The sequence below is a fragment of the Staurois parvus genome, unplaced genomic scaffold (assembly GCF_062004578.1).
Source record: "Staurois parvus isolate SC_StPar_1 unplaced genomic scaffold, SC_StPar_1.0 ptg000019l, whole genome shotgun sequence".
In the NCBI taxonomy this organism is placed as follows: Eukaryota; Metazoa; Chordata; class Amphibia; order Anura; family Ranidae; genus Staurois; species Staurois parvus.
Window position 1 is genome coordinate 6,209,883 of NW_028317815.1, and position 18,605 is coordinate 6,228,487.

An 18,605-nucleotide genomic window follows, 5' to 3' on the forward strand; every position below is an offset into this window, starting at 1 on the left:
CTTTAATTTAAGATACCTGATAATTCTGCTTCCTGTTATAGGGTGACGTTTTCTCCATGTCTCAAACACTTTCCTGAACTATCAACCGTGTCACACGAGTTTCCTGATCAAACCAAGCAACCATGGGGGGCGGGCGTACCGGCCAGAACATAGCAATTACTGCTAGCGGCTATAATTTCATATAAAATCAGACATGGTGGTATGACTTAAGTCTTGGGTACAATCAGCCTGACCATAGATGGTTTGAATCTAGGTCAATCTCTGCTGAATCAGCCTTGAGTCAAAGCATGTCTAGCTTAACTCTCAATGCATCCATTAAATCCAAAGTGCAAATTCTCTGCAACAATTTCCAATAGGCTGTTCAAAAATGTTCATAAAAACATCCAACATATCAAGAGCACAAACATTAGGTCACAAAAAGTCCCTATAAAATTCCCAGGGGAGTGAAATTCTCTCATAGAAGAGATGGGTAACATTTTTTACATTACGGCGCCGCGGTACTTTAACCTCCCTGGCGGTATTTCCGAGTGTAGCTCGGGGTTAATTATCAGTGCCAAAAGCGGTAACCCAGAGCTACACTTGGGATTACCCTGCAGCATTGCTCTGAGATCCCTCTTGCACTTACCTTGGCCTTAGCTCCCGCGATGTGTCCCCTGCAGCGTCCCCAGCCATCTCCTCCGGCCGATGCCGGCATCCTTCTTCCGGGTTCCGGTCCCTGCAAGCGCCGGGATGTACGGGGGCCGGAACCGGCGGGAAATTTAGAAATGTTAAAAAGTGACCTTCACTAATACACTGTTTTACTATGTTAGTGTATCAAACCATTTCACATACATTTTGTCCCTACTGCTTTGTCCTGTGCCCTGCCTGCATTTTTACTGTTCTTTCTGCCTGGAAACTGAGAAATGTCCATGGCGTCCAAAAAGCGTCCCTTTAGGTCAAAGGTGGTTTTAGACCAGCGATATTAAATCAGAACCACTTGCAGAATTGAGTGATTTGTGGGGAAATTCGTCATCGGACACTAAAAATTATTTTGCAACTAAGCTCAGTGATGTGCGAAATTGGCGCTATATTTCAAATTTCAGTGGTTTTGGTTTGATTATATTATTGAATTAAACTTATTATTTTTTATGATTTAGATTATAATTTATGATTTTGGGTTTCAAATTTTATCATACCCGGGATGTTTATTAGACTCTTGTTCGGACAGATTTCAGCAAGTCATTCCTAAAAATTACAGGCCTACAATAAAAAAACAACATATATCCATGCAAAAAAAATGGACCGCTTTGAGCACAGAAATATTGACATAATCATACCGCTAGGGAGGTTAACTGACAATTGCGTCGTCATGCAACACTGCACTGAAATTAAATTTGTCCTTTTTCCACCACAAATGCTTTCTTTCGGTGGTATTTCATTGCCTCTGCGTTTTTATTTTTTGTGCTATAAAAAATAAGAGCAAAATTTAAGCCACAATGTATTCTGCTACATGTCTTTGCTAAAAAAAATCCCAATACATGTAAATTAATTGGTTTACATGAAAGTTCTGTCGTCTACAAATGGCGGTACATATACACACACTTTTTTTTTTATACTACTAATGGCAGCGATCAGCAACTTATAGCGGGACTGTGGTGGGCATTCTGGCACTGGGGGAGCTGATTGCCACTGACATCCCCAGTGACACTAATACAGTAATCAGTGCACAATGTATTCTGCTACATGTCTTTGCTAAAAAAAATCCCAATACATGTAAATTAATTGGTTTACATGAAAGTTCTGTCGTCTACAAATGGCGGTACATATACACACACTTTTTTTTTTATACTACTAATGGCAGCGATCAGCAACTTATAGCGGGACTGTGGTGGGCATTCTGGCACTGGGGGAGCTGATTGCCACTGACATCCCCAGTGACACTAATACAGTAATCAGTGCTAATAAAAAGCACTGACACTGTACTGACACTGGGCAGGAAGGGGTTAACATCTGGGGCAATCAAAGGGTTAACTGTGTGCTGTTTTACAATGCTGTCTGTGTGCTTTACTGTATAATCACACTTCTTTGTATTGCTCTGCATGCTGGTGCTGACGGGAGAGATCTGTACGGTTTACAAACAGACCTCTCCTGTCAGTGTTCCTCGGCAATTGTCGTGCGCCGGTAGGGAATCTACGGTAGGGACCCAGTAATCGACAGCTGTAGCCATAAATGGCGGCGCACGCACCCCCTACCCGTAAATACAAAATCACGTAATACATGATTTTGCACAGCCCTGCAGCAGTCCTGCTATAGGGTGGTCGGGAAGTGGTTAAGGATGACAGGACCATATCCACATTGAGGTGGAATACTTTAACCATCTCTGGAAAAAGGATGGTTTTGAGTGTAAGACAACTTTGTCATTGTAAAGTATGAGAAAAGGCTCTAAACAGGAAAGGGCCCCCCAGTATAGACACCCACCTGAGAGATGATTGCTACCAAAAAGTCTACTTTGCAGGAGAGATACTCCAAGGGAATATATCTGAGAGGTTCAAAGGGTTGATTTCTTTAGAGCAGAGAACACCAAGTTGAGGTCCCGAGAAAGCAAAAAGTGCTACGAGGGCAGCTTATTATTGTGTATGCTATTCTTCCATTTTGCCCCAACCACTGCTGAAGTGAGGGAATTTCTTGTGGCGTACTCACAGAACAGATACAGAAGCCATGAAGTTGTCTGTCTGGAATACAGGAGTCACCATAACCCACATGCTAAAAACAGAACTGGTCTGTGTAGAATGTGGCAGAAGTGTAGTACAAAAAGTATTACACATTTTCTACAGCTATGGTGGGGGGAAGTGAATCAGTCAGAAGACCTGCTGCAACTGCGTCTCTATCGTTACAATGTCCAGATGTGACAAAACACCAATTTTAAACTAAATAAAGTTATCCTTAGTGCCAAAAGCGTTATTGACAAGTACAAAGGGAATAAGCACAAGGGAATAACTCCTCAGTCCTGCAGTTATGCATCCATTTCTGTGCTAAGCACTGTGGGTTTGAAACTAGTCTACAATATCAGGAAAACAAGTGTTACCTTATCCATGTCACTGTACCTGCTAAGAGTCCATGCTTTCTCATCACGATGGGCATACCCCCCCAGTGGGTCTTCTAGGTTTCAAAACCATAGGGATCAATGACGTCCCTGGACCTATACCACTCCCTGTGGCTAACTACACTCATTGCAATAACGTACAAGAGGAGCACCAAATGCAGAATCTAAAGCTCAAAGCAAGCATTACAGGCCAGCCCCACACACACTGGGGTCCAGGGACAGTTCTCAAGGCACTCAAGACACTGAAGGTTACCAATCCACTGCTATGTAACCACAGGCAGCAAGCAGGCAAATCTATGTAGAAGTGGATAAAAAAAAAAAAAAAAAAGTCTCAAGGAGAGGGCGGGGTTATATAAGCATCTCCATAGTGGTGGACCCAGCAATGATTTTGCTACAGACAAACCACCTGAAGGTAGCCTGCATATAACCCATGGTCTATGAATAAAAGGTCCTTTGCTATATAATTAATACTTTTTATTATATAGACAACATAGCAAATAAAATAATTTTAAAGACAGTATTGCCATAAGAAAGCCTCGTCTCTTCCCTCCCCCCCAGAAAAGTGTATTATTTAATCTTAAATAATGACAAAGTTATAGTCAAAGTGGCCCAGCCCATAGTGGGAATGTAAAAAATGCTCTGATCCATCTTGTGTTTTGTATGCGCCAAAATTAATTTTGTGGTAAAAAAAAAAAAAAAAATACACCCAAAGTAGATTTGATAAACAGTACTTTATTTTTAAATATTATATATAATATCTGTACTGCTATCGTTTTTATTTTCTATAGGTGCTGCTTTCAGAAAGTATATGCAGTGGAATTCAAAGAGTTACACAATTCTGTCGCACCTCCACACCACAAATGCACCAATCAGGAAAGGCACATGAATTTGTTGCAGGAAGTGGCTGTCACTGAGGCTGGAGTGTCCATACTAGACACTTCAGCTTCAGTGCAGCTCACCATTTGAGACTTGTAAAAGGCTGTTAAAAAATGGTCAGCTGAACAGCATCTGCACCCAAATCAGATGCAGTCACTGTTCAGGTATTCTGATATCCTAAGGGCCATTCACAAATACTAAAGAAAAGAGCAGTGCCTGCTCAGCTTGTGTTTTTTTAGGAGAAATGCAAAAAAAGTTTGACTGGTTGGTATGGCGCTTTGTTTCTTTGTCTCCATTTTTAATGAATCAATCTCATTGTAACAGAAGTTGAAAGCGTAAAAATTCCAAAGTGTGCACAATGAGGACTTTAACTCAGTAAACACACTACCCACCCCCATTTTGAGTTACTAATTCTGCAAAGCAAGGACAATGACCAAGCCAAATATTTAGATATCTGTCAAGTCTCCAACCATCTCAAGTGACAACAGAAGCCAGAATTGAATAACGATGAACAGCTATACTTTTTATTCCCCCCAAACACCCTTTTATTGCTCTGCCAACTTCCAAAGCCAGAGGCTCACAATGCAAATTTATAAAGCACATCATTGCGTGTTATAAATGTGTGGAGGTTTTTTTTTTTTTACACCCTATTACTGCTGGGCTATTTTTTTCACACAGATGCCAAAGTGCTCATTTTTTTTACATGAGAACCATACTTTGCGTGGTCCCTTAGCTCCTCTTTGGCGGACTCCACTGACACTGTCCGCTCCTCCTTCCTCTAAGTGCCCCCTTACCAAGCACAGTGCTAAGAGGACACGTGCAGCCACACTTCTGAGACAGGCTGTGTGTGTCCTCCAGCACCTCCAGCACTGAATGTATGTAATGACAAGAGGTGCTGCAAGGTCTAATGATGCTGGCTGCTGGGGGATCAGTCACTGGAGGGGACCTGTTTTTGCATAGTGGTCTATTGTTGCTGGAAGGGATCTACTTTTGAGGGAGGGGTCTATTGTTGCCAACTGCTGTTGGGTGATCTGTTGATGCTGCTGGGGTCTATTATTGCTGGGGTGGTATTTTGTTGCAGGGGGTGTGGGTTGTATTGCTGCTTTTCTTGTTATTAGCAAAATTTCACACACATTACATAGTACCACAAAATGAAACTTGGCTGTGTATTCTCTATCACAACCTTTCTCAACCAGTGTGCCCAGGCACCCTGGGGTGCCTTGAGGTTTCTTCAGGGGTGCCTTGGCAAAATGTCTAAAAATTACCCAAAACTTGTATACAAGCCAGCGGGTGAACAAGCCTGTCTTAGTTACACAAAGCCATAGGTTTTCATTGCACACTATTACGACCTTCTAGCTGCCAGCATCCTGACAACCAATGACATCAGTTGATAAAGAGGATGTCAGCTGCCTGCACAGCATCCTAGTTTGACCCTCCCCTGCACCTCTCCATCAGTGCTGGGGTCACATTAGCTCAGTGATAGATAAAAATTGAGGGAGAAGAGAAACATTGGAAAACTACTCAGTACCAGTGTGCAAAAGTGTATTTGCTTTGAAAGAATAAATCACCTCCAATGTTGGGTGTCCTATGTGTGTGGATGTTGCCGCGTTATATATACTATTAGAATAGTCTTTCACATTTTAGAATGCGGTGCCTCAAGACTATCAATTTAAAAGGGTGCCTTGTGACTGTCCATAATTTTAAAGGGTGCATTGACTGAAAAAAGGTTGACAAACACTGGGCTATCAGTAAAGGATCAGTACTGTGAGGTGGGTAGGTGTGGAACTGTGCTAGGAGGTGGGTGGAGACAAGAAGTGATTGAGAAGGGGGGAATTTCTACACCTATTCTTTGAGACAAAAGAAATTACATACACCCTGTTCCAAATTATTATGCAAATTCTATTTAAGTGTCACAAAGATTAAATATTTTGTTTTTCAGTTAATTCATGGATGACATTGTGTGTCAGGGCTCTTTTGATCACTGAAAACAATCTTGGACACCTGTGATAATTAGATTGGCAGGTGAGCCCAATTTAAGGAAAAACTACTAAAGGAGGGTGTTCCACATTATTAAGCAGAGCACCATTTTCCAGCAATATGGGGAAGAAAAGGGATATCTGCTGCCGAAAAGAGTGAAATAGTTCAATGCCTTGGACGAGGTATGAAAACATTAGATATTTCTTGAAAACTTAAGCGTGATCGTCGCACTATTAAGAGATTTGTGGCTGATTCAGAGGAAGGTACATTGAGGAAGATTTCTGCCAGATCCATGCATCGGATCAAGAGAGCAGCTGCTAAAAAACCATTACATAGCAGCAAACAGATATTTGAAGCAGCTGGTGCCTCTGGAGTCCCACGACTCTGCATAAACCTTCTATTCAGCCACCACTAACCAATGCTCACAAGCAGAAACGGCTGCATTGGGCAGAAAAATACATGAAGACTAATTTTCAAACAGTCCTGTTCACTGATGAGTGCCATGCAACCCTGGATGGTCCAGATGGATGGAGTAGTGGATGGTTGATGGATGGCCACCCTGTTCCAACAAGGCTGCGACGTCAGCAAGGCGGTGGTGGAGTCATGTTTTGAGCCGGAATCATGGGAACAGAACTTGTCAGCCCCTTTAGGGTCCCCGAAGGTGTAAAGATGACCTCTGCAAAGTATATGGAGTTTATGACTGACCACTTTCTTCCCTGGTACAGAAGGAAGAACTGTGCTTTCCGTAATAAAATCATCTTCATGCATGACAATGCACCATCTCATGCTGCAAAGAATACCTCTGCATCAATGGCTGCTATGAGGATAAAAGGAGAGAAAGTCATGGTGTGGCCTCCATCCTCCCCTGACCTCAATCCTATTGAGAACCTTTGGAGCATCCTCAAGCAAAAGATCGATGAGGGTGGGAGGCAGTTTACATCCAAACAGCAGCACTGGGAGGCTATTCTGACATCTTGCAAACAAATTCAAGCAGAAACTGTCCAAAAACTCACAAGTTCAATGGATGCAAGAAAAAAGTTAAAATGTTGTTAAAAGTTTGATTGAAATAGCTTTTAATTTCAGTAAATATGCTGCAAACACAACAAATGACAATTTTCAGTTCTTTATGGCATATAAAGTGTTTTGAAACTTACTGTGCGTAAAAATTTGGAACAGTGCATTGTAAGTTTATGTTTAAAAAAAAAATACTTTTATCGTTAGGTTTGTTCAATAAAATTTGAATTGTACTCTTAATAGTTGATAACATGAGAATTATGCTGTTATTTACATCAATTATTTAGGTAAAGGAGAAAAATATAATTTACATAATAATTTGGAACAGGGTGTATATCACAGACATACACACATCAGATCTCAGTTGAGGAAAAATATCATGCCGGATATCTATACTGGTATGGACTGGGTAATGTGTTAGGAACACAAGGATGCCCCATCGTTTGACAGAAATGAAAATTAACCTACAGAGGACTGAATTCAAAGAAAATCAAAGTGAAAAAATTATGCAGCAGGCTAGCCCATTTTGCTGAAATTTCATTGCAGCAACTCAAAATGATACTCAGTTTGTATGGCTTGTATGCATGCCTGACAATGGCGGGGCATGCTCCTAATGAGACAGATGCTGTCCAGGGGTATTTCCTCCCAGATCTGGACCAGGGAATCCCTGAGCTCCTGGATAGTCTGAGGTGCAACCTGGCGGCATCAGGTGGGCCCAAACATGATATCCCAGAGGTGTTCTATTGAATTTAGGTCAGGCGAGCGTGGGGGCCATTCAATAGTATCAATTTATTCATCCTCCAGGAACTGCCTACATACTCTCGCAACCTGAGGCCGGGCATTGTGCACCAGGAGGAACCCAGTACCCACTTCACCAGCGTAGGGTCTGACAATGGGTCCAAGGATTTCATCCCGATACCGAATGGCAGTCAGGGTGTCATTGTCTGGCCTGTAGAGATCTCTGCGTCCCTCCATGCATATGCCTCCTTAGACCATCACTGACCCACCGCCGAAAAGGTCAAGCTGAACGATGTTACACGCAGCATAAGGTTCTCCACGGCTTCTCCAGACCCTTTCACGTCTGTCACATGTGCTCAGGGTGAACTTGATTTGTAAAAAAGTACAAGGTTCCAGTGGCGGACCTGCCAACTCTGATGTTCAATAGCAAATGCCAATCAAGCTCTATGGTGCCGGGCTAGTGAGCACAGGGCCCACTATAGAATGTCAGGCCCTCAGGCCACCCTCATGAAGTCTGTTGCGAATGGTTTGGTCAGAGACATTCACACCAGTGGCCTGCTGAAGGTCATTATGTAGGGCTCTGGCAGTGTTCATCCTGTTCCTTCTTGCACAAAGGAGCAGATACCAGTCCTGCTGATGGGTTAAGGACCTTCTACGGTCCTGCCTAGCTCTCACAGAGTAACTGCCTGTCTCCCGGAATCTTCTCCATGCTCTTAAGACTGGGCTAGGAGACAAAGAAAACTTTCTGGCAATGGCACGTACGGGTGTGTCATCCTGGAGGAGTTGGACTGCGTGTGCAACCTCTGTAGGGTCCAGGTATCGCCTCATGCTACCAGTAGTGATATTGACCCTAGCCAAATGCAAAACTAGTGAAAAACAGTCAGAAAAGATGAATAGGGAATAAATGTCAGTGGCCTCCACCTGTAAAACTATTCCTTTTTTGGGGGTCGTCTCATTGCTGCCCATTTTATTAACACCAAAGCAGCTGAAACTGATTAACAACCCCCTCTGCTACTGACCAGATCAATATCCCAGGAGTTTAACTGACTTGATGCTATACTCTGATTGAAAAGTGTTCCTTTCATTTTTATAAAAAAAAATTTTAAACTTTCCTTTGTCAAAACCACAAGAGCTGGCAAACCACTATTAGTGGATTTTTTGTCAGTTTATGTTTTTTGCCACCTGTGTCTCAATGAGGAGATTTACCATCACTTCCTGTTTCATATCCAAAACAGGAAAGGAGGGTAATCCCTGCAAATGAAGGGAATTCCTGGGGGACCACCAGGTAACCAGAACTAGTGTCCCCCATCTGAAAATTTCCCATCTTACTTTTCTGGGGACAACTCAAAATTTGTGATTTTCTTTTACTTTCGATGATAATGGTAAACAGGACAAAAAGAGTGAATCTCCCCAACAGGGGGGGCTCAGACTGCAATAAAAAAACTTAATAGGTGTTCTAATCCCTCCACTATTAAAAAAAAAAAAAAAAAATTGGAAGGAACCAAAAGTAATTGGACAATTGAATAGAATAATAAATGTTAATTTTTAATATTTTGTTGAGAATCCTTTACTGGCAATGACTGAATGACGTCTACAACCCATGGACATTACCAAAGACTGGGTTTCCTCCTTTCTGATGCTTTGCTAGGCTCTAATTGCAGCTGTCTTCAGTTCTTTCTACCTTTAGTTGTGCCTTCAACGAGTGAAATGCATGCTCAATTGGGTTGAGATCAGGTGATTGACTCGGCCATTGCTGAATATTTCACTTCTTATCCTTCAAAAGCTCCTGGGTTACTTTTGCAGTGTGTTTTGGAAAATTGTCCATCTGTACTGTGAAGCGCCGTCCAATCAACTTTGCTGCATTTGGCTGAATCTGGGCTGACAGTATCTCTCGAAACACTGCAGAATTCATCCGGCTGCTTCTGTCAAATCATCAAACACCAATGACCCAGTGCCACTGGAAGCCATGGATGCCCCTGCCATCACACAGTCTACACCATGTTTTACAGATGACGTTAATGCTTTGGATCATGAGCTGTTTCAAGCCTTCGTCACACTTTTTTCTTCCCGTCATTCAGGTACAGATTAATCTATTAATCTTAGTTTCATCCGTCCAAAGAATGCTTTTCCATAACTGGTCTTTTTTTTTTAGAATTTTTTTGGCAAAGTCTAATCTGATTTTTCTACTCTTCAGGCTTATGAATGGTTTGCACCTTGTGGTGAACTCTCTGTATTTGCTCTCGTGAAGTCTCTTGATTGTAATCTTTGACAATGATACGCCCACCTCCTGGAGAGTGTCCTTCACTTGTCTGGATGTTGTGAATGGGTTTTTCTTTACCATAGAGGATCCTGCGATCATCCACCACTGTTGTCTTCCGTGGACGTCCATGCCTTTTTATGTTGCTGAGCTCCCCAGTGTGTTCTTTTCTCAGAATGTACTAAACTGTTGACTTGGCCATTCCTAATGTTGCTGCTATCTCTCAGATGGAGTTGTTTCGTTTTTGAAGCCTTCAAAGGAGCTGCCCATGCAAGTGTAACAGACCATTGTAACGCATGATGTAGGTTCACAGCAATAGATTCCAAATGCAAATACCGCACTTAGAATCAACTCCAGACCTTTTAGCTGCTTAATTATGAAATAACGAAGGAGTAGCCCATACCTGGCCATGAAACAGCTTTTGATTCAATTGTCCATTACTTTTGGTCCCTTGAAAAAAAAGGGGGATGGCTACTCTTAAGAACTGTAATTTCTAAACCCTTCCTCTAATTTGGATGTACCAACCCTCAAATTAAACCCGAGAGTGTGCACTTTCATCCCATATCCATTAGTTAACTAATCGCTTGAATATGTCTTGGTAAATCACCAAAAAAAATAAAAATTGTGCCTGTGTCCAAATATATATATATGGACCCAACTGTATGTGAACTGGCACTAAAACAAATCTTAAAACAAATACAGTTTTGAAACTTTGGCATATTAATAAAATTGTACATGAATTGTACTTTTTTCATGCAAATTTGGTTTTCATTTGGTGGTAAATGGTAATTGATATCTCCTCTTATTTTATCAAAGGAAATTTGGCACAGAATAGGAAAAAAAATATATTTTTTTTAAATGTATAAGCTGTGTATTTCTATTACCATAGCTAAGCAAAGAACAACTAAAAATAAATTATCCTGCTTCTGACAACTGCAGCTATGCAACATGTGTATGGTATTTGTTGTTTGTATCCATAGTACAGCTCAGAAACAAACGTTTTTGCTTTTTGTAAATCTACCTAAAATACATGATAACCAACACTAAAATTTAAAAATGCTTTTTTGTAATCTTACCTATAATTTACTGATCCTGACTTTGACCTTAAACCTGATCTAGATCAAATGCTTATCCCCAACCCCCACTGACACTATGGCAAGGAGAAAGATATGTTGCATCTTTTCTTTCACTTAAGAAGAGAACATGAAGCTGAGACACAGTAGCAGGGGCCACTGGCTCCCACTGCTGTCATTCACAGCCAGTAAGAACGCAGGGGGCGAGGCCAAGCTGTGGCTATGCGTCTTATGGATGAATGGAGTGGGGCTCAGAAGCGAGAGGCTTGCCATTGGCACTGGCCAAGGGGGAGAATCCAGGAGTGCCAGCGGTGGGCATGAGGAGGATCGGTGCTGCTCTATGCAAAACCACTGCACAGAGCAGCTAAGTATGACGTTTGTTAAAAAAAAAAAAAACATTGAACCATTAATATCACTTTAGGACATGATATTGCGTTTATGTTGTAAAACATCATATATCTTTCACTCTGTAATAGCAGCAGTGTCCACTGAATCTGCTAGATTCAAATCAAAACTGAAGTACTCCGATGTCAAGTCCCACAAATTACTCAACTCCGTCTAATCTAATCAGTCAAATCTAGAGTATAAAGTGCCCTACAAGTGTATTAAAATGTAAGTGTAAATTAGCATGCAGGTACCCTGGCAGCAAAGGAAGGTGACATTTGTGAAAGGATATCTAAATGAAAAAAGTAATATATTGCAGCTTACCAATCCTTAGATGTGGCGAGTTCCTTAATTTTTCCCTAGGTTTTTTGCCATTATTTTCACTTTGTGATCCAGCCATTAACATTTCCTGTCTCGGGGTGTCTCCGCTCTAAGACACTTTTGCACAGAAGCATTGTTAAATTGGGAACAAGTTCGATCTACTAGCAGATTTACATGGACTTGACTAACATATTCAAGCCAAAGTCCATCTAACACTTTTTAAGCAGTTATATCAAACTTTTTTTTTTTTCTTTTTGGGAAAAAGGTTTTACATAAATGAGTAAAAGCTGACTATTGAAATCTGCAGCCCTATTAGTGTTAAATGGTTAGTCTAACACTCTAAAGCCTGGTACACACAGGCTGAATATTGGCTGCTATCAGCATGAATCACTTCTGACAAATTTTCCTGACACCAAGAGAAAGGTGATGGGAGGGATATCCAGCACACAGCATGTGATTGACAGACATATCAGCTCCTCACTACCCTCTAAACAGCAATCCACCACAGACCAGGCTTGTGCATATACGCTGGTATGCTCACTGCAACTTTTGCTGGGCAGTTTTGTCTGTTAAAGGAAGTTGGAAAATAAGTTAGAAGTATGGCCAAAGCTGTTTTGGCTATACTTGACTTGCGGGTCACAGAAGTAAACTATCTTTTGCTCTCCTGTGACCCAGAGTCAGCGTATAGCAGACTATTTGCCGCTGTCAGCTGACATAGCCAAGCTACTCCAGGTTCTGGAAGAATCCAGACAGTAGTATCTGCCCAGCTGCTTGATTGGCTGCTGCACCTACCCCATCCCGACATCCAGGCAAGTATTGGAGGAGCAGAGCTTAGAGCTGGTAACTGAGCGATCAGTAGTCACGTGATCGCTCAGTTCTCATTGTTAGAGCAGATGTTAGACAGCTACTGCATCACAAAGTTGAGCAAAGAGATTTGTTTTTCGTTTATAAACCCCATCCAGGCAATGCTGAATAAGTAAAAGCAATCTAAGCAACTAATTAGCCACTGGATTGCTTTTACATGCGGCGGAAGGGGGTTTCCTCCCCACACCTTCCCAGGCTGTCAGATGACCATAGAGATGACCATCCCAAATTATCTCTATGATCTAAGAAACCGGAAGCGATGAGTATTTTGTCACTTCCGATCTAATGTAAACAGACCATTGCTGGCCTGTGAAAGTATCTGATCAAACCGATCTGGGTTTGATCTGATGCTCTGAAGAGCAGAGAAATCTGGGGGTCTATTAGACCCCAGATCTCTCCATAAAAAGGACCTGTCATTGCTCCAGCTATAACAAGGGATTTAAATCCCTTGTGATAGCCATAAAAAAGTACTTAAGAAAAAAATTATACTGTAAAAATAGAAAAAAAAAAAATAGATAAAAGTTAAAGCACCTGTGTTCCTACATGCAAATGCGAGCGCATACGTAGGTCATGCACACATGTAAACTGTGTTCGCACCACACAAGTAAGAACGCGTGTGTAACTCTAAACTGGTAAACTGTAAAGGTTTTTAAAGTGTTGCAGTAGAAAATTGTGACGTTGGGCATCTACTCTACCCAACATCTTTTATATTTTACCAAACAACTGAGTATTTGTGCATCACAATTATTCTTTTTTATTGTGTTTGAAAAATTAATGCACAAATACGTGTGACATAAAAAAATGGCAATACCATTTTATTCTGTAGGGTCTCTGCTTAAAAATACTGTTCAGGTGGGGGTTCTACTGCTGATTTTTACATGTAAGAGAACTGGCCTGGGGCTCAAGTGGTTATTAGCCAGATCACCAGATGACAATAAGGGATAAAAAGATAATGTAGCCACTGCACTTAGAGCACAACTAAATCCTCCTATCCTTTATAGCCAAGGAAGATGCCATCTTAGCCTCGGATTGGCAGTTGCCATACTGCTGCATGTGATCAATTACACCAGCTATTTTATGACTTGACACTTGGTTACAAGCCAATATACAGTAAACACACTAGCAACTGCAACAGTTGTCATTCAGGGCATGCCTTGAATTAAAGTGGAGTTTTTGAATCTAAAGTGGAATTCTTAAAACTTCTCCAACCCCCTTCTAACACCGATACCAACTACCCTGTGGAAGAAAGATGCACATGCTAACCTATTCTCAGGGCACGCATGTCTGGGTGATTGGCTCTCCCCTGTCAGTAAGCAGCTGCTTCAGGGGAGAGAAGGAAGCTCTGGCATTGGATTGCCCACAGTAAGCATGGGGGTGACATCACTACTTAGGCATTCCAGACAGAGTCCTATCTACTTTCCCTTATGGCTGACGGGAGATCATGTGACTGTACCAAAGCAGCCTGAGAATAGGCAAGTATTTGCCTCTTTATTCTACAGGTTAGATAGAAGGGAGGTGGGAGCAGTTAAATTAGTTTTATTGCAAAATGCCACTGTAACTGCTTTGGGAAACAGGAAATTGGTGGGATTAGTTCCACTTTATAGACTGGTAAGCCGCCATTTATTTAATTTTTGCTTCTGGGTTTAGATACCCTTTAATCAAACATAGAAATTGTCCCTAATTCACAAAGGACACAAACGAGGAGTGCATCCCAAATTAATGTGGCCCTTGCAATAAAATGACAAGGTCAGTTTAGTTATTAGACTGGCCTACTCCTCAGGATTTTGTGGAAGACTGTGCAGGGGAAAGGGTGTCAGTACAAGCCTGATCATTGGAGGAGAGCAGGCTGAGTTCCCAGCACAGCTAGAGAACTGACAACGCTGTGTTCTGCATAGTGTGGTCAGTTTTTAAATCGGAAAGCAGAGGGACTGGCAGGAACACCAGAGATTTAACACAAAGGAAGCAATACAAAGAACAGGATACTCTTTCATACAAGTACATTTTACAACAGGTACATATCGGGAATATGAAATGTTGGGTTTACATATTCTTTAAAGTGAAGTTTCACCCAAAAGAGAAAGTTCCGCTTTAAAAATTGGTCCCCCGCTCCCCATTAAGGATTGGCACCTTTGGGGAGCAGGCGGGGGTTGGGCACAGGGGAAACGGGTACCTGAATTTGACAGTTGTCCTTCTACCCTCCCCGAAGTCTTGTGGGACACATGACAGGTCCCGGAAGACGACGGGGCCATTCAGGAAGTGCAGCGCTACTCACGCATGCGCAGTGGGCACCCAGCTGTGAAACCGCAAGAGGTCACAGCCGGGTGCCCACACTGAAGACCTCGACACCTGGAATACAGGACTGTTAGCTAAATGGGCTGCAGCAACGGCAACGCGGGACAGGTAAGTGGCAGTTTTTTTTTTAAAGTCAGCAGCTTCAGTTTTTGTAGCCTCTGACTTATTTTTTTTACAGACTGAGTGGAACTCCGCTTTAAGGGCTTTTTCCCCACCTTATTGCATTCTTTGCACTAAAGGATAAGTTCACCTTTGGGAACCTGTTACATATTTCACCCATTTTTAGGGTGGAACATGTAATGTTCTCACTGCTGCAGCCATCGCCCTCACTCCCTGTGACGGCAGTACGGGGAGAAGTTCCCCGTACTAGCTGTCATTTTTTTTTAAACAGCAGGGCTGCACTCAGTACACCTACAGGGTCACATCATTCATTCCCAGATTTCTGTGAATGAACAAGTCTCGACAGCCTTTGTGGAGGGGCCAGGAGCGCCAAGCAGGGAACCCCAGAAGAAGAGGACCTGGGCTGCCCTGTGCAAAACCATTGCACAGAGCAGGCAAGTATAAGCCTACATGTACACTGGAACTGCCGTAGCCGTTAACTCTATTGGCAGCAGAAAACCGTTAAACATGGCAAAAATGCATGTAAACATGGTACCGCATTTATTAATTTCATTGGCCAGAGTTTGTGGCGCATTTACACGTGTTTTTTCCGCATTGGGCTTTTTTACCTAAAACGTTCCTCTCTTGAACAGGATTCTTCTGCGTTCAGGAGAGGGATGTTTAACAGCCCCTAAACTGAGATAAAAGCCTAGGTGTGCATAGTCAAAAACTTGAGTTGAGCTCAGGGGTTTTGGCAAATAAAAAAAAAAAAACACCAAAAAACTCAAACTCACATTTAGGAGCAGCAGTGTACATTTATTACAGGGCAGCACAGTGGCTAAATGGTTAGCACTTCCACCCGGCAGCACTAGGATTGTTGGTTCAAATATCAACCATGGCACCACCCGCCTGGAGTTTGCATGTTCTCCCTGTGCTTTTTGTGGGTTTCCTTCAGGTACTCCAGTTTCTGTCCACACTCCAAAGACATGCTGGTAGTTGTTTTGACTCCTGTCTACATTGGCCCTAGTATATGCATGTAAGAATGTGAGTTACTGACCTTAGATTGTAAGCTCCTTGAGGGCTAGGGACTAGCATGAATGTATATATACATATGATAGTGAAAATTGACAGTGCTATACAAGTACCTGTATTAAATAATACCCGCCAATTTACATGTATTGGACACACTGGTCCAATAAATTAAAGGAACACTTTGTAAACACATCAGATCTCAATGAGGAAAATATCATGCTGGAAATCTATACTAACATGGACTGGGAACATGTTAGGAACATAAGGATGCCTCATTGTTTGATAGAAACATGGAAATGAAAAAAAAAAAATAATCAACCTACAGAGGACTAAATTCAAAGACACCCCGAAATCAATGTGAAAAAATTATGCAGCAGGCTAGTCCATTTTGCTGAAATTTCATTGAAAAAACTCAAAACGGTACTCAGTAGTTGGTATGGCTCCCATGTGCTTGTATGCATGCCTTACAACATCAGGGCAGGCTCCTAATGAAACGACGGATGGTGTCCTGGGGTATTTCCTCCCAGATCTGGACCAGGGCATCACTGAGCTCCTGGACAGTCTGAGGCGCAACCTGGCGACATCGGATGGACCGAAACATGATATCCCAGAGGTGTTCTATTGGATTTAGGTCAGGCGAGTGTGGGGGCCATTCAATGGTAACAATTCCTTCATTCTCCAGGAACTGCATGCATACTCTCGCCACATGTGGCCGGGCTTTGTTGTGCACCAGGGGGAAGCCAGGACCCACTGCACCAAGGGGAAGCCAGGACCCACCGCACCAGCGCAGGTGATGTGCAAGCCTGGAGGAGTTGGATTGCCTGTGCAACCTCTGTAGGGTCCAGGTATCGCCTCATGCTACCAAAAGTGACACTGACCCTAGCCAAATGCAAAACTAGTGTCAAAATGATTAGGAAGGCTGGCTATACACTATGTAATTTTCTGTCCAATTTCCTTTAGATTTACCTTCCAACTGTGTAGTACAAGAGCCTACCTAATTGGATACAACTGAAAGTGTTGTTAGGTTTGACCTCCTATTATATGGTTTTTGGTAAATCTAAACCAAAATTCTCAAGAAAATTGTATAATGTATGGCCAGCCTTAGGAAAAAATGTCAGTGGCCTCCACCTGTAAAACCATTCCTGTTATGGGTTTGTCTCATTTTTGCCCATCTAGTGCACCTGGTAATTTCATTAACACCAAAAGCAGCTGAAACTGATTAACAACCCCCTCTGCTACTTAAACTGAACAGATCAATATCCCAGGAGTGTAATTATATACACACACATATACACACACACCCACCGTGACCAATTTAGACAGGAGACAACCTACCAGCAGGTCTTTGGAGTGTGGGAGGAAACTGGAGTATCTGGAGGAAACCAATGCAGACACAGGGAGATGCCATGGTTGGGAATCGAACCAAAGACCCTAGTGCCACCAGGCAGAAGTGCTAACCACTTAGCCGCTGTGCTGCATAAGAGTTTGTTTTTTAAAAAAATTAAATTGCAAATCGCTTTAAGGCTCCCCCCATTTCCAGCACAGCCACAATGAATAGACAAAGCTAAATGCCTTGTTTCCTATTTCGCCAGTTTACACCACAGCTGGTGTGTGCCTAAAAAAAACACACCAAGTACTAAAAAAACCGTACTGCAAACTACCACATGGCAACACTGCTAGGTGAACAGAACTTTATGAGAAGTCACTTTGTCAATTCAATAAAGTTTGAAAAAACAAGTAAACATCAGCACTGTTCCTGCCAGCGCACCCTAGTGGCCATGTGATCAGCGTGTGGAGGAGCCTCACCTGGGGTGACGAGGTCTCTTTAATCAGCAGGTTACACATTGTGAAAGTAGACGGTCCCTAGATGGGACTATGTATATTCGATGGAAGGAAGTCCCAGCATTGGTAGAAGGGGACAGTAATGGCTCCCAGCTCCCCGGACACACCATTGTGAATCATTGATCGCACACAGCACAGCTGCATCTGTCTGTCTATCCGGGGTGAAGAGGTGACCGCAGGCTCCCCCTCTGATCAGCCCTAGTATACCCCCGAGCAATGTGGAGGGGTCCCGGAAAAGAAGACACATAAGGGAACTGGGTGTATGGAGGTCAGTGTGTGTGTGGCCAGGCCTTCCTCATCCAGGAACTCAGGGCTCAGAGGTGGCCGCACTTGTCCCACATACAGCACCGTCCCCTGACACTCACCTGCCACCTATGGGCCGCCGTAGCCACCCGCTGACCGCTCACTGTTCACGGCTCGGAAACTCGTCTCTCCGTCCCCCATTCATTACTTTAATGCTTTGTCTCCCTCCCGTTCCCGCGACGCTCCGTCCTACGGCGAGATGAAGACGAGAGGCGGGGCGCAGTCTGCGTGCGGCTACGTCAACAAGTCAAAGGTTCTCAAAATGGCCGCTTCCTCCAGGGCGCGGGGGCGCGTGACACAGTTGTAGTTGTAGGGCGCGAGAGCGCGCGGCAGGGAGAGCTGGAGCACAACAGCCGGAGGAACGGCCCCGCCCCGCCTCTCTGACCCATAATACAAATGACGCTGTGGGGGAGGGGGAGGAGTTCTCCTACTACCGTTTGTTTTGGTAGCG

General features: G+C 42.9%; 1 protein-coding gene across 1 annotated transcript in view; it reads right to left on the reverse strand.

Moving 5' to 3' along the window:
* ZBED4 (zinc finger BED-type containing 4) overlaps positions 1–18,394 on the reverse strand; it is a 28,134-nt gene extending 9,740 nt beyond the window's left edge. Inside the window, exon 1 of the mRNA XM_089684724.1 lies at positions 18,217–18,394. The gene's annotated coding sequence lies outside the window, so the exon portion shown is untranslated. The remainder of the gene's footprint in view (positions 1–18,216) is intronic.
* Positions 18,395–18,605: the final 211 nt, after the last annotated feature.